At 43.4% G+C, this 14,616-nt stretch overlaps 1 pseudogene; it reads right to left on the reverse strand.

Moving 5' to 3' along the window:
• Positions 1-11,010: 11,010 nt before the first annotated feature.
• Positions 11,011-13,653, reverse strand: LOC111842310 (uncharacterized; annotated as a pseudogene).
• Between the last annotated feature and the right edge of the window lie 963 nt (positions 13,654-14,616).

Below are 14,616 nucleotides of genomic sequence, written 5' to 3' on the forward strand. Positions count from 1 at the left end.
ATATCCCCACAGACACAATATAAAGTCAGGGACTGCAGGACTACTACAAACTAGTATGCTATTTGCATATTTGGTATGTCTAGTTCAGGTACTCCCTAGAAGTAGTAGCCTATATCTAGATGATTCAACTTAGAGGCTGAAATTCAAAAGTCAGAATGGTTGGTTAAATAGCTCTAGGATTGACTCAATATCTAGCTATCATAACTCAAAGGGACCAGCTTAACAGTAATATGTCTGATAGACTCAATTAAGGAGCTATATATATAGAAGTTTATCATTGTCTAGTATAATGTAGCTGTAGTGTATTAAAAAGGGTTTAACGGAGCGCTACAGCGCCCCCACGGAGGAATGGTTAGCGCGGTGAGCTAGAAGGAAACGGGAGACAAGAAGTGTTTCGTGTGCTGTTCAGTATGTTAATAAATATCGTCTTCTTTGTATTACGAGTTTCTGCGAGTCCTTAAATTTCTCTCTTCCTCAATCCCGGATGATGATGCAGCCGCTCGAACACTACAATTTGGCGACGAGGATGGGATTTGAGAGAGGAAGTAGCTCAAAGTGAGTCGGACTAGAAGCTGGTATAATACAAGAAGATGGCGGTGTTTAGCTCAGATTCGGGCCTGTGTTTCATAGAGGCTAACGAGAGCTTCACAGACTATGAGGAGCGTTTTGCACAATTTGTGGAAGCCAACGGAATTGAAGAACGCAAGCAACGTGCTGTTTTTCTGTCTGTGGTAGGTGCAAAAACCTTTTCATTGCTTACGGATTTACTGGCACCGAAAAGACCGTCTGAGACACCACTAACCGATATTTTGAAAGCGCTCAGAGACTTCTATGTGCCCAAGAAAAACGTCTTAAGTGAAAGATACAGTTTCCGAGCACGGAAGCAGCTGAATGGGGAATCCTTAGCCGAATACGTGGCCGCGTTAAAGGGATTAGCCTCTACCTGTGAATTCGGCCCTTCGTTGGAGGAACAGTTACGGGATCAGCTCGTGTACGGAATATGCAGTAAGGATTTACGAGCCCGGCTTCTGAGTGCAGCTTATGGTGAGCCTTTGACCTGGTCTAAAGTATTGGACATTGTGAACAATTTTGAATGTACTGTTTCAAGTTTAAAGGCCTTTCAGCATGCACCGATGAGGACCGACAGTGTGATTTACGCTAAGCCAGAGAGAGCGCCCCCGAGAGCGGAGGAGAGAACGCCAGGGAAGGGCAGACGTGATAAGAGCGAATTAATCCCCTGTTACCGTTGTCTGGGAAAGGGACATGCTGCGTCGAACTGCAAGTATAAGGATTTTCAATGTAGAGCCTGTGACAAAAAGGGACATTTAGAACGTGCCTGCCGAAATGCCACGTATAAAAAAACAACAGAAAAAAAAATGCGGCTTCACTAAATCACAAGCCGCAAATAAGCCAGTTTGGGAACGCGAGACGAAATACATTTCGTCGGAAGGGGGCGGCGAGGGAGAGATCGCGCCGCGGACAACAAACAGAGTGCTGTGCCGCCATCCAAAGGCAAAATGGAGTGCCGATCAGCTATTTCGATCACCAGACGCAGATGCAAGCGATGATTTGAACCAGCCCGCTGTGGAAGATGAGCTGCAACAGGCAGAGTCTAATAAGGACTATGGACTGTTTGCGTTAAAGGGGAGCAGTGAGTATGTAAAACCATATATGGTAATGATCAGATGTAATGGTGTCAAGGTAAAGATGGAGGTGGATACAGGTGCAGCCATGTCCATCATCTCAGAGACATTGTACAGAAAAAGGTTCAAAAGATGTAAACTTCAGCCATGTGAAGTAACTTTGAGGACATACTCTTCAGAGCAAATTCCACTGTTGGGTCAGTTTCCGGTTACTGTGAAATGCAGAGAACAGACAAAAACCCTGTTTTTACTTGTGTCTAAGGGTAAGGGGCCTAGCCTCATGGGCAGAAACTGGATTCAGCACTTACATCTAGACTGGTCTAGAGTGAACTATGTATCTAACCCAGTAAGTGAGCTTACAGAGAAATACTCCAACGTGTTTAATTCAGAAAAAGGGATAATTTCAGGTGTACGGGCCAAATTGCAAGTCGCGGAAAATGCCGTTCCAAAGTTTTGCAAGAGTAGAACGGTGCCATATGCCATGAGAGAAGCTGTTGATAAACAGTTACAACTGTTAGAGAGGCAGGGTGTAATTACACCTGTTGAGTACAGTGAATGGGCGGCACCAATCGTGTGTATACCAAAAACAAATGGAGAGGTGCGCATTTGTGGCGATTACAAGGTCACGATCAATCCATGGTTAGCTGTTGACAAATATCCCTTGCCAAAACCTCAAGATCTGTTTGCATCGTTGGCTGGCGGCAAACACTTTACCAAGCTAGATTTAACTCAGGCTTACCAGCAGGTAGAGTTAGACTCAGAATCTAAGCCTTATCTGACTATTAACACTCAAAAAGGATTATATCACATGAATAGGTTGCCCTATGGTGTGTCTAGCGCACCTGCAATCTTTCAACGTATAATGGATCAGACCTTACAAGGCCTGTCAAATGTAGTCTGTTATTTGGATGACATTCTGATCACTGGTAAAAACGAAAGGGAACATTGGGAAAATGTCGGACAGGTGTTTCGAAGGTTACAAGAAAGAGGGATTTGAGTGAATAGGGATAAATGTGCGTTCTGTCAACCTCAGGTAACCTATTTGGGGCACCGAATTGATCAGGAAGGTGTACACCCAGTACCGGAAAAAGTTGAGGCTGTTGAAAACGCCCCCGCACCAAAAAACGTGACTGAGCTTAGAGCTTTTTTAGCTTTACTCTCGTACTATGGAAAATTCTTGGAAAACTTGTCGACTGTAATTAAACCGATGACGACACTATTACACAAGGACCGGTCTTGGCAGTGGTCAGAGGTCTGTCAAGCATCGTTTGAAGAAGCTAAAAAGCTTTTGTCTTCTTCAAGGGTACTGACGCATTTTGACCCCCAGTTACCCATATTGCTAGCGTGCGACGCATCTGCATATGGAGTAGGGGCAGTGATTTCTCATCAAATGTCTGATGGTTCAGAAAAATCCATTGCTTATGCTTCTCGCACTCTGAGCAAGTCGGAATTGAACTATTCCCAAATAGAAAAAGAAGCCTTGGGCATCATTTTTGGCGTGCAAAAGTTTAGAGACTATTTGTACGGGAGAAAATTTTTGCTCATAACGGATCATCAGCCTTTGGTTAAGATTTTGGGACCAAAAACGGGAGTGCCAGCTTTAGCAGCTGCACGGTTGCAAAGATGGGCATTGCTTTTGGCAGCATACCAATATGACATTAGATATAAATCTTCTGCAGAGCATGCAAATGCCGACGGGCTTTCGCGATTACCCGTACGAGGGACCAGACAAACGTGTAATACAGAATTTAAAGTCTCATTTATTGAGGCAATTCCAGTAGCTGAAAAAGACATTAAAATTGAAACTGAAAAAGATGAAGTTCTGAGGAGAGTGAAACTGTTCACATTGCAGGGTTGGCCAAAATTTATGGCGGATGAGAAATTGAAACCGTATTGGTATAGGCGTCAAGAGCTCACACTTGAGAATGGTTGTCTGTTATGGGGTTTACGGGTAATTCTACCAGACTCACTACGACCCCAACTCTTAAAAGAACTACATGAGTCACATCTAGGGATGGTCAAGAGTAAGGCAGTAGCTCGTAGTCATTTTTGGTGGCCTAAATTAGACGAAGACATCGAGAACATGATTAGCCAATGCAGAGTATGTGCATTAAACCAAAAGCAGCCTAATCTTGTGTCTGTGCATCCCTGGAAATGGCCGGAACATCCATGGGAGAGAGTTCATGTTGATTTTTGTGAAAAGGGGAAGCACCAATTTTTCTTAGCTATGGATGCCTATTCTCGTTGGCCAGAAATCAGACTGATGACTACTACCACTGCTAAAGCAACTGTTGAGGTTATGCGCAGTATGTTTGCTAGCTATGGATTGCCTAAAGTAATTGTTTCGGATAATGGACCTCAATTTGTGTCCAGGGACTTTGAAACCTTTTTGGAAAATAATGGAGTAAAACATGTCAAATCGGCAGCTTACCATCCAGCCTCGAATGGGTTGGTGGAAAGATTGGTTCAAACTTTTAAACAGTCATTGGACAAACAGAAGGATTTGGACATTACAATACAGTGTTGCATTGATAGATTTTTGTTCAGTTACAGAAATGCTCCTTTGACAGTGACGGAAAAACCGCCGTCTGAATTGTTTCTAAAACGAAAGATTAGAACGAGGCTGTCTCAGATACAGCCTCGGTTCTCTTCTCAAATGCAGGAAAAGCAGCAAGTGCAGCCAACAAGTTCTGCTCGTGTGCGGGCATTTTACCCACAGCAGATGGTGCTGGTGAAGCGATTCAGGGGAGGGGAAGAAAAGTGGAAGCTAGGAAAAATTGAGAGACCGTTAGGTCCGGTTACATACCTGGTCTGGGTTGAAGGACAAGCCTGCAAAAAGCATGTAGATCAGTTGAGAGCAACACAATTGAAGGTGGCTGAGCAGGAGGTGGAAACACTGTCGGCTAAAAACTTGTGTGACACTTCTGAAAAAGGGTTAAGTGTGACTGGAAATTCAGCAGAGGTACCAGAAATATCTCAAGGTTCTGTTTATAATAGGCCTTTCCGGGTAAAAAGGGCTCCACAGAGATTAAATCTGTAAAACACTGTTCGATATGGTGTAAAGCTGTTGTTGATTTTGGGTTTGAGAAGTGAACAGTGTCTTTTCTAAAATGGTTGGATCTTCTGTGATTTAGAGGAAGCGTTAATTTTCAGGGGAGGAAAGTGTAGTGTATTAAAAAGGGTTTAACGGAGCGCTACAGCGCCCCCACGGAGGAATGGTTAGCGCGGTGAGCTAAAAGGAAACGGGAGACAAGAAGTGTTTCGTGTGCTGTTCAGTATGTTAATAAATATCGTCTTCTTTGTATTACGAGTTTCTGCGAGTCCTTAAATTTCTCTCTTCCTCAATCCCGGATGATGATGCAGCCGCTCGAACACTACAGTAGCCACTACCCTGAACATGATATACAATATATATATATATTGAAAGTAATAAATATCTCAGCAGAAGGCACACAGTAGATGTGAGATAGATCTGGCTGCAGCTGACTGTCTTCTGGACCCACCTTAAACAAACCCAGAGATTGTTTTTTTTCTTTGGTAAGGGGTGATAAACTGATAGTTGACCAGATTTTGAGCTAGTCATTTTTTCTCAGAAAAATTCGAAATTGACTTCTAGTTTGGACTAGTATACTTTCAAAGAGATAATGATCACAACACTGCAATAAAGAAAAAAAAATGTTTTTATTGCAGTGTTGTGATCATTATCTCCTTGAAAGAATACTGGTCCAAACTAACAGTCAATTTGGATTTTTTAATGTCGGGATTGTTGCATTTCTTTGTACACCAAAGGGGCAGAGTCTTCCAACAAGGAAAGATTTAGCCAACTTTCTGCATCATTATAATTTTATGATCCAAAATTGCCCGTAGGTGTGACTGTGAATGGTGTGTGTGCTCTGCGATGAGCTGGCGTCCCATCCTAGGTTATTCCTTGTCTTGCATGCCTGTAGCTTTCGGGATCGACTCTGGACCCCCCCATGACCCTGCATAGGACAAGCAGGTACAGAAAATGGATGAATGGTTCATATTTTTAATTGTACTTATGGGTTTAACTCAAAAAGCTAATTAAACTAGCTATGGATGAAACAGCAATATATCTTTGAGCACAGCATTTACATGATATCCCACTCCTTCACCTTAATCCTAAACCTAACCCTAACCCTAACTGTAATGCCTAACCCTAGCAAGGGCAGCTCAACTTAATCTGGTGCAAGCAGAGAAGCTGGCCTCTGCATCTTGTCTTCTACTAGGGGCTTCACCATTTTGTTTGGAGGGGGAACTTGTGGAAAACATTTCTTCCTAAGCTAATGTTTGAGTATAGACCCGAGTAAGCCAATTTGCTGTCCATCAAGCTGAAGTGTTAAATGGAATGCTGTGTTAAGACCCACAGCTGTCACATGAGTATGCAAACAAGGAATCCAAAGGGAATCCCTCCCACACTGACACACAGAGGTTCGAATGGGGGTGGGGCTTATAGGGATGAAAAGAAATTCAACAGCAATGTTAGCAAAGGACAGTGACCTGCAAATGTGGAGGCAGGAAAATGACTGTCCTGAGTGCATGAAGTCTTTATATTTATGCTTTATATATATATATATATATATATATATATATATATATATATATATATATATATATATATATATATATATATAAATGTGAAAGCATTGGGAATAATTAGGCCATCTGTTAGCTCAGAAATAAAATAAAAAGATGAGGAAACTATTGGTGACAACTTAAATAAGAAAATGCCACTTTGGATTACAAAGAACTTGATGTTATATCACTGCAAATTCTAATTGCTTCTAGTTTTCTGCAAAATGACTGTCTTGAAATGAGCTGAGCAAACAATGACTTATGAAAAGGTCACCCAAGCTGAGAAGAGGAGGAAAAGCTGGGGTAAGCAGAAACAGAGCCTCCTCAAGATGCAATGAACTTTTCATGCTTTTGGATGCAGATTCTGTTCCAGTTTAGTTTTCTGCTTCATTTTAGTCCTTATTCACATTAGTCCGGTTTCTCTTATTTTTCTGTTCAACCAAGTATGCCAAGTTGCACCTGCACTTTCTCTGTGATGGCCATAAGCCATCATAATGATAAAATAAAAACAAAACCTTCAGGATTGAATAGTAATGTCTGTCTGAATAAACATCAAGTTGTTAAGTCAGGAGTTACAAAGGTAACAAAGCAGTCAAAATCACAATATAAATGACCTGTGTGGTCACCATAGTGTATATGTCATAGACCACAGACATGGTATATATATTTACAGTGAACATGTTTACAGAGAGGTTTATGAAGCAGAGTACAACAGCAAAAAAGAAGTCAAGGGACCACACTTGTCAGGTGAACATTTTCAATAATGAAGGGTATAAAAAATAGGCTGCAAGTCCTGATTCATGGGGATGAAGCTTTGCAGGCAAAATACATCATAAAATCCATCAATACAAAATTGACGTGAAAACAAAAATGTGCTTGAATAAAACAATACAACGAACAAGTATGAATGAAATTAAAATGTGGAATTTTATTAACATGTTTGCCTGTGTCGTTCTTTAATCTTAACATGTATAAATTATTTCATAGCATGCACTTTTCAACTCTTTCAGAATATTGTAGGTTGTACCACTTCAGTATGCAGTGGCATTACATTTTTAATGGTCTCTTTAAAATTCAGTGTGACATGTCTGCTACTTTGACAAATTGTGTTCTCTAAGGCAGAGGTACGTCTTGTCATAGTGGCACCATTAGACTCAGTATGTATAACTCAGGACTTTTCTGTAATTTTTTTCTTTTGTATTGACTGACTTTTAAAAACACATTTCATAAATCTGTACGTTTTGTTGTGATTTCTTTTCAAATGTTTTATTTTTTTTTTTGAGTTGTCACCCTATTCCATTTTGATTGAAATTTTGTAGGTTCTCAAGCACAATAAAGCAATTGAGGTGAATCAGTCTTCTTAAAGGTGAAGCAGTCTTCTTAAAGACACATTGGCAGCATACAAACACAGGTAGATCTTCGCCTGCTAAGGCATTGCTGCCTGACGCACCTCCTCCAGTGCCTACAGGTTGGCTCGCTGCAGGGTCATCAGCCGGGTACCACCATTCCATGACGTTTCACCCCTTTGAACCCGGAACGTCTCCTTAAAGGCACATTGGCAGTAGACCAAACTGTGGGTTTAGACTTACAGACACTTTATTACAAATCCAGATTTAGTCAGGGTTATGTGAGTGAAGTTTGAAAACTGTAATGTGTTAGCAGATTTCAAGGAATATGTGCTTAGGGTTTCTAACAAATAATAGGGTGAAAAAGCAGTATTAAATGCGGACAGCACCATTTCAGTAATATATACGCTTATATATATATTACTGAAATGGTGCTGTCCGCATTTAATACTCACACATTAGCCCTCAGTCACTCATGTGAAGGAAATTATGCATGAAGAATATTCTTAACAATATAATGCTGTCAAACGATTAATTTTTTAAATCAGATTAATCACAGGGTTGCTGTGGATTAATTTCGATTAATCACGATTAAATATCATTCATTTTTAATCTATATTAATCACATATCATTTTGCATGAGCAAAACAGACTTAAGAAAAAAGGGAATATACTGTATATGCACTTGTTTACTGAACATCTTGAACACGAGTCGGATGCATTCCATCTGCCACACAAGTGCAATACCATGGAGCCATATCAAAAAGCAAGATTTTTTGCTTAGCCGGACAACTTGTCGGATTTAAGGTACCTCAGTTTAAATGGTCTTTATCCTCGTTCACTTACAATTAGCCCGAACTACCGTAAATCCAACAAATAATCTGACTAATCATGAAATCCAATTCTAGCCCGGTTAATTGCCATTGTTAGCAATATCACTTGATAACACATTATGCGCGGTGCTTTACGTATAAAACTCCATAGCAACACGTCCACAGATAAGTTGGATGGTATAGTGTGTGCAACCGATTTAATGAGCCACAAGTGAGAAGTAGTGCTTAAACAGTATAAAACTATAACTTTCCCTTCTGTTGATAAAAGGCGCAGCCATCTCAGATTCTGAACTTGGGATCCTCTGTGCTGCTCCGAGATATTTCTCGGATCTCCGAGAAACAGGATAACAATATAAGAATATTCATCATGCATAATTTCCTTTACATGAGTGACTGAGGACTAATGTGTGAGTATTATGCCTGATGCCTGATGGGAGGTATGACATAACTGAGTATAGTGCTTCCGGGTGCGACAACAGTGGTCTACTAGACTATAGATCCAGACTAATGTCTTTGGCTTCTTATGTTAGTTCACATACAGTACATCTCTGAAATTATAGCTGTGTTTCATTTTGAGGTCTGCACACACGGCCTTATTAGAAATCCCACCAGGCTATTAGAAAACATCTAATACTCCTATCCCAGCCCCAATCACTCCTGGTCTATAATAAAGCCTCTGTACCTTCATCCTACTACAGCACCGTATGCAGTGTGTTTCTATAGTTACGGCTACAGTGGTGGTACTATCCTGCACAGTAAATTGCAAATCTCTGATTATACAAAAAACATGGATACATTCTTTTCTCTTTAGTCTCCATGAGAATTATTACGTGCACTACCATTTTACAGCTGAGTGAGGTATATTTTTGTTTACAGTATATATATGTATTACTTGTCCCGGTTCCTTCCTGTGTGGATTTCACATGCTCTCCCCATGTTTGGTCCCTGGTCCTTCCTATGTGGAGTTCACACGCTCTCCCTGTGTTTGTGTGGGTTTCCGCCGGGGGCTCTGGTTTCCTCCCACGGTCCAAAAGTGTGCAGGGCGGGTTGATTGACGAGTCTGAATCGCCCTGTAGTTGTGTGAGTGTGAGTGTGGCTGTGTGTGTGTGTGCGCCCTGCAGTGTGTTGGCAACTGCCCGAGGTTGGTTCCTTCCTGTGCCCCTTGTTCCCAGGATAGGCTCCTGACCCCCCCCCCCCCCCCCACGACCCCAGTTGGGATTAAGCTGTTACAGTGATGGATGGATGGATGGATGTATTACTTGCAAAATTTGTAGCTTCTGTGGGTCTTTTTGATCAAGGAAACCACTATTTATAAGGGTAGCTGGTTAATGAATGGGTGTAAATCCCCTCTCTCTCCCTCTGAAAATAAGTTAAAGTTGTTTGTAGTGTAGCACTGAAGTGCCAGAACCCATATGGCTAAAGAAAATCTGTACACCTTGAGTCCCGAGTGCCTACCTGTGCTGACTTTGATTCAGCCAGAAAGGCTGAGACTGCAGAAAAGCCTTTAGATTGATGCCATGTTGCCCGTATTTAATCACCCTTTTGTTCAGAGTTTCAACTAAGCTGCCTCTGTGGAGAATGCGTTACATTCAGCTGTCAGAGTCTGTTAATCATTTTAATCCCTCACAACAGTTTGAGAATTCGCCAGAAAAGTGATGCTAGACAAGGATACACAAACAATACTACTATTTTGTATTTTTCATTTCGTCAAAATGATGTCCAGTAACATAAAGACTATGGATGCATTTGCATTTCTGTTGTTATTTTAAAATAACAATATTCCAAACATGTTTCTGCTCTCTATTTAGCTACAGTTTTCTACTCTTAACACTATGGATTCCAGTTCAGGAAAATCACCTTGCTCAATGAAGGAAAGATCTTCTCCGTTTTGGCACAGAGAATGACCAACTACTTCACAAAGAATGTCTACGTTGACAGCAGCTGCCAGAAGATGGGGGTCCCAAGATTCCCAAGGTGTGTGGAGCACTCAGTGATGATTTAGGAGCACATCCAATAGACCAGGCAGAAAAGAAAGACTTGCAGGTCATGTGGCTTGATCTGGCGAATGCTTATGGTTCAGTGCCACACCAGCTCATCAATTACGCCACAGTGTTCTTCCACATGCCTGACAGAATCAGAAGCCTGGTCTCACACTATTTCAAGGACCTGTAGGGTTTTATAACCGGATTGCAGGATTTGCCGGTATGTACTGTATCACCATGGGATGCTCAATTTTCCCTGTCCTGTTTGTGGCTGCCTTTACTATATCCTGTTTGTGGCTGCCTAATACTCATTGGTGTCACAACCCACAGTCGACACCGCCACCATGTCCTGTCCAAGAGATGCCGCTGCATTGCTCCGCAAGCTCCTGGTCCCAGTGAGGCCTCCGTCTTGCCATAAGTGCCCTGCTTTGCTGGTTCCTGACTGTGTAAATACATCTGCTGATGCTTCTGGACACATCATCAGTGATGTTCCCGGAATCATTGGGTGTTTCGGGTCTTTCAACATCATACACCCTCATCCAGGTGACCCATCTGGGGCTGATCAGACCCCAGCTTGTGTCCAAATGGCTATCTAGCAACCACTACTGCATGGTTACCCTCTCTTTAGCCACAGCCATCTTGAGGCCCTCTTTGCCGCATCGGTGGTACTGCGGATGGCTCTCCTCTTCCGCTCTCCAATGATGCCTGAACTGCTCAAGGCACTGGCTAAGGAACGGGCCGCGAAACCTCTGCAGCTAACCTCCACTGGGAGGCACCTCACCCTCCATCCAGCCTGCTGACAGTCGCTGACCAGCCCTGCGTACTTGGAGATCTTCCTCTCAGAGGCTTCTTCCAAGCGGTCTTCCCATGGGATTGTCAGCTCCAGCAGCACAGCTGGCTTGGGAGCCTCAGACACAAGGACAATGTCTAGACGGAGGGTGGTGACAGCAATGTGGCTGGGGAACTACAGATGCTGCTCAAGGTCCACCAACAGCTGCCAGTCTCTAGTAGAGGTCAGGATGCCTGCTGGTGCTCTTTTGGCTGGGGCTACCTGCTCCTCAGCCCTAACAAAGGAGATGGTTTTCTTGGAGGGACAAAACTGCTTAGCCGACACAAGTCCTGTGCTGATGGTTTCAGCGATGGTCTTAAGGACTTAATCATGCCTCCACCGGTATCGTCCTTCTCTAAGTGCTGTGGTGCACCAGCTGAGGATGTGCCCTAGGGTGCCTCTCTTAGAACACAATGGGCAAGCTGGTGATTCTGCTATGCCCCATGTGTGCAGGTTCGATGGGCTTGGAAGCACATCATACACCGCCTGGATGAGGAATTTAATGCAGTGAGGCTCGGCTTTCCAGATCTCAGTCCAGGTCACTTTCCTCTCAACTGCCTTTTCCCATCTTGTCCAAGCCCCCTGCTGCCTCATTCCCACTGCCTTGCAAGATTGTGTCTCCTCCACAGCTGCTCTCACCTCCTCTTGGACAAGGCACCGCCTCTCCTTCCCTCTGGTGTTCATTTGGGGAGTTGGAAAAGAACTTAACCTGACTTAGCCTCTGGTGACCACTCCCACCAGGCTCCTGTGATGCAGCCTTACCTCAGCATCCTGGACAGCCTCCTCCACCCATCACTTCCTTCCCGTCCTCACTTGGATTCCAGCTTTGGCCACCATTGGGTCACTAGAGTCCCTGTAGTGCACTACTTACCTAGCTCTTGTTACTTTGAATTCCTCTTCCCAGGATTTGAGGTGCAGCTGCAGTTTGTTGTTGCGCCCATAGAGTGCAATGTTGCTCAGGCTCTTTAGTAACCCAAGCCATCTCCAGAGGTGGTTGCTGACCTTCCTCTATAGGGTCTCAACTGTAGAGATTGGGACAGCATAAATGAGAAGGGGCCACAGGATCCTTGGAAGGATGCCATGCTAGTAGACCCAGGCTTTGTACTTTCCAGGAAGTCCGGACTTGTCCACGGATTTCAGCCAGCCATTCAACTCAGTGCAGGTTGACTGAATAGATGCTGAGTCTCTCAGAGAGCTGTCAAAAACCTTGCCCAAACTCTTGACTGTCTTCTCTGTGATTGTTGGAATGTCTGTGCCTGCGATGCAAAACCGAAACTTGTCCTCCACCTTTCCTTTCTTCAGCACCATGGATCATGAGTTGGCAGGTTTGAAACACATCCTGGCCAATGCCATCAGCTTCTGGAGTCCCTTTAGAATCCACCGGCAGCCTGGGACTGATTCTGTCGTGACTGTAAGGTCATCCATGAACGCCCTGCAGGGCTGGTCCAGAGCCAGCAGGAAAGAGAGGAAGGATCTGGTGGTGTCTGAGGTGACGAGGATTGAGGATGAGTGCTATAAGATCAAGGCTGTAGTGCAAAGACAACAAGGGGGCTAGACAACATGGGAAAGCATCGTTGGCAGGAACATCAACATGGCGGAGCTGTGGAAGATCCCTCAGGTAGAGCTGAGTTTATCTCTTTACTTATCACGATGACATATGACACACTCCCCTGCCCATAGAACCTACACCTACAACGCTGCCCCCTCTGCAGCAGTCTAAACGCAAGTCTCTAGCACATCTTGTCAGGCTGTAAGATCACACTTTTCCAAGGGCAATACAGGTGGCAACATGACCAGGTCCTGTGGAGATTACCAGAGGTACTGGAGGGGTACAGACAGGACATGAGCAGAGGTCATCCTTCATGAGAGAGTTAGCCCATTCAGTTTGTCAGAGAAAGTGGAGACACCACAAGCACCATGCCAAGAGTTCCACCAAGGGCAGTTGTCTCCACCCAAGACCAGAGAATGAAAGTTGATGTCAGCAGGATCTCTAGTACCCCTGTGAGAATACCAACACAAGCCTCCACCCTGACATAGTGATGTGGTCCACTGGTGCCAAGACCTTGTTCCTCATTGAGCTAATTGTCCCATGGGAGGAGGGAATAGAGGCTGACTTCGAAACGAAGAGACTGAGTACTCAGATCTCACCATTGAGTACAAGGAGGCTGGGTGGAGAATCATCATCTACCCGGTAGAAGTAGAATGTCGGGGCTTTGTCAGTATATCAGCGTTAGCCTACAAAGGGAGATGGGAATACCTGAAGCAGACTTGTGAAAGGCCTTGAAAGATCTTGCTGAAGAGACTGAGAAGAGCAGCTTTTGGTTCTGGTTTAGGAAAAGGGAGAAGAGGTGGGGAGATAATACCTAGCCCAAGGTCCAGCAGCCAGGGGTGATAGGGAGACCTCCTTGCTTCGCCACCAGGACACATCCTGGGGTTAAAGAGGCAAAATATTGGCGATGGGTGGTAGCTGGCTGATGACTCTGCAGCTGACCTATGGCCACTGGAGGAGTTGTGACAGGCAGTAATGCCAAAGGAGGTCAACACCTACCTGTATAATCAATGCAATGTAACTGCACAGCAACTGCAACTATGACTTAAGTTATACAATATAATATAAAATTGGAGGTACTATATATGCTATTTGTAGGGGACAAAATTTCTATGTATCTTGTTGGAGGCCTGGCAGCTTAGGAACTTTATAAACAGGATGATGCCACTAGAGGATTAACCTGTGGGCCAGGGTTTTTTATTCTAGCTATTCATGGAATAAATGATAGCAAATAGGGGCTTCAGGGAGTTTCTTGAATTAAAAAAGGAAGGAAGAAGCAGTGGAGATTCAGATAAAGACATGGAAAAAAACAACAACAGCACTTTGAATAGCAGCCAGCTTTGCTTGCGCATACTCTCTCTTGATTCATGTATGACTCTGGTCCAACTAAATGGCAAAGAGGTAAGTGCTGAAACAAGGTACAGGTGGTAGGAATCAAACCTAAATGGAACTGTCACTGGATTGAGCCTCTCCTGATGGATGCCAGCCCCTACTACATTTCCCGGTGTGAATAATGTTCATGAAGGTGAAATTTTTTAACATTTTACATGCCTCATCGCCTTGGCACTGATAAGGAGTACTTGCTGACTGTTTGACACAGCCCATTTCACATCATTTAGTAATTATGCCATTTTAAAATTTTCTTTCCTGGTTTATGTGATGACAAGTGGTAAAACCGTAAAAGTTCTGCAGATTTCTAAAATGTGTCTTTCTCACTATGGTACTGGGCTGTAGTAGGACTAAATTTCAGCTTTCGCAAATGAAAACTATATGAATCACTCAATTAATCAATGAATTTTCAACAATGGTTGGCTGCAATGAACATTTTCCTGCAATGAACA

This window comes from Paramormyrops kingsleyae, chromosome 6, assembly GCF_048594095.1.
Source record: "Paramormyrops kingsleyae isolate MSU_618 chromosome 6, PKINGS_0.4, whole genome shotgun sequence".
Lineage (NCBI taxonomy): Eukaryota > Metazoa > Chordata > Actinopteri > Osteoglossiformes > Mormyridae > Paramormyrops > Paramormyrops kingsleyae.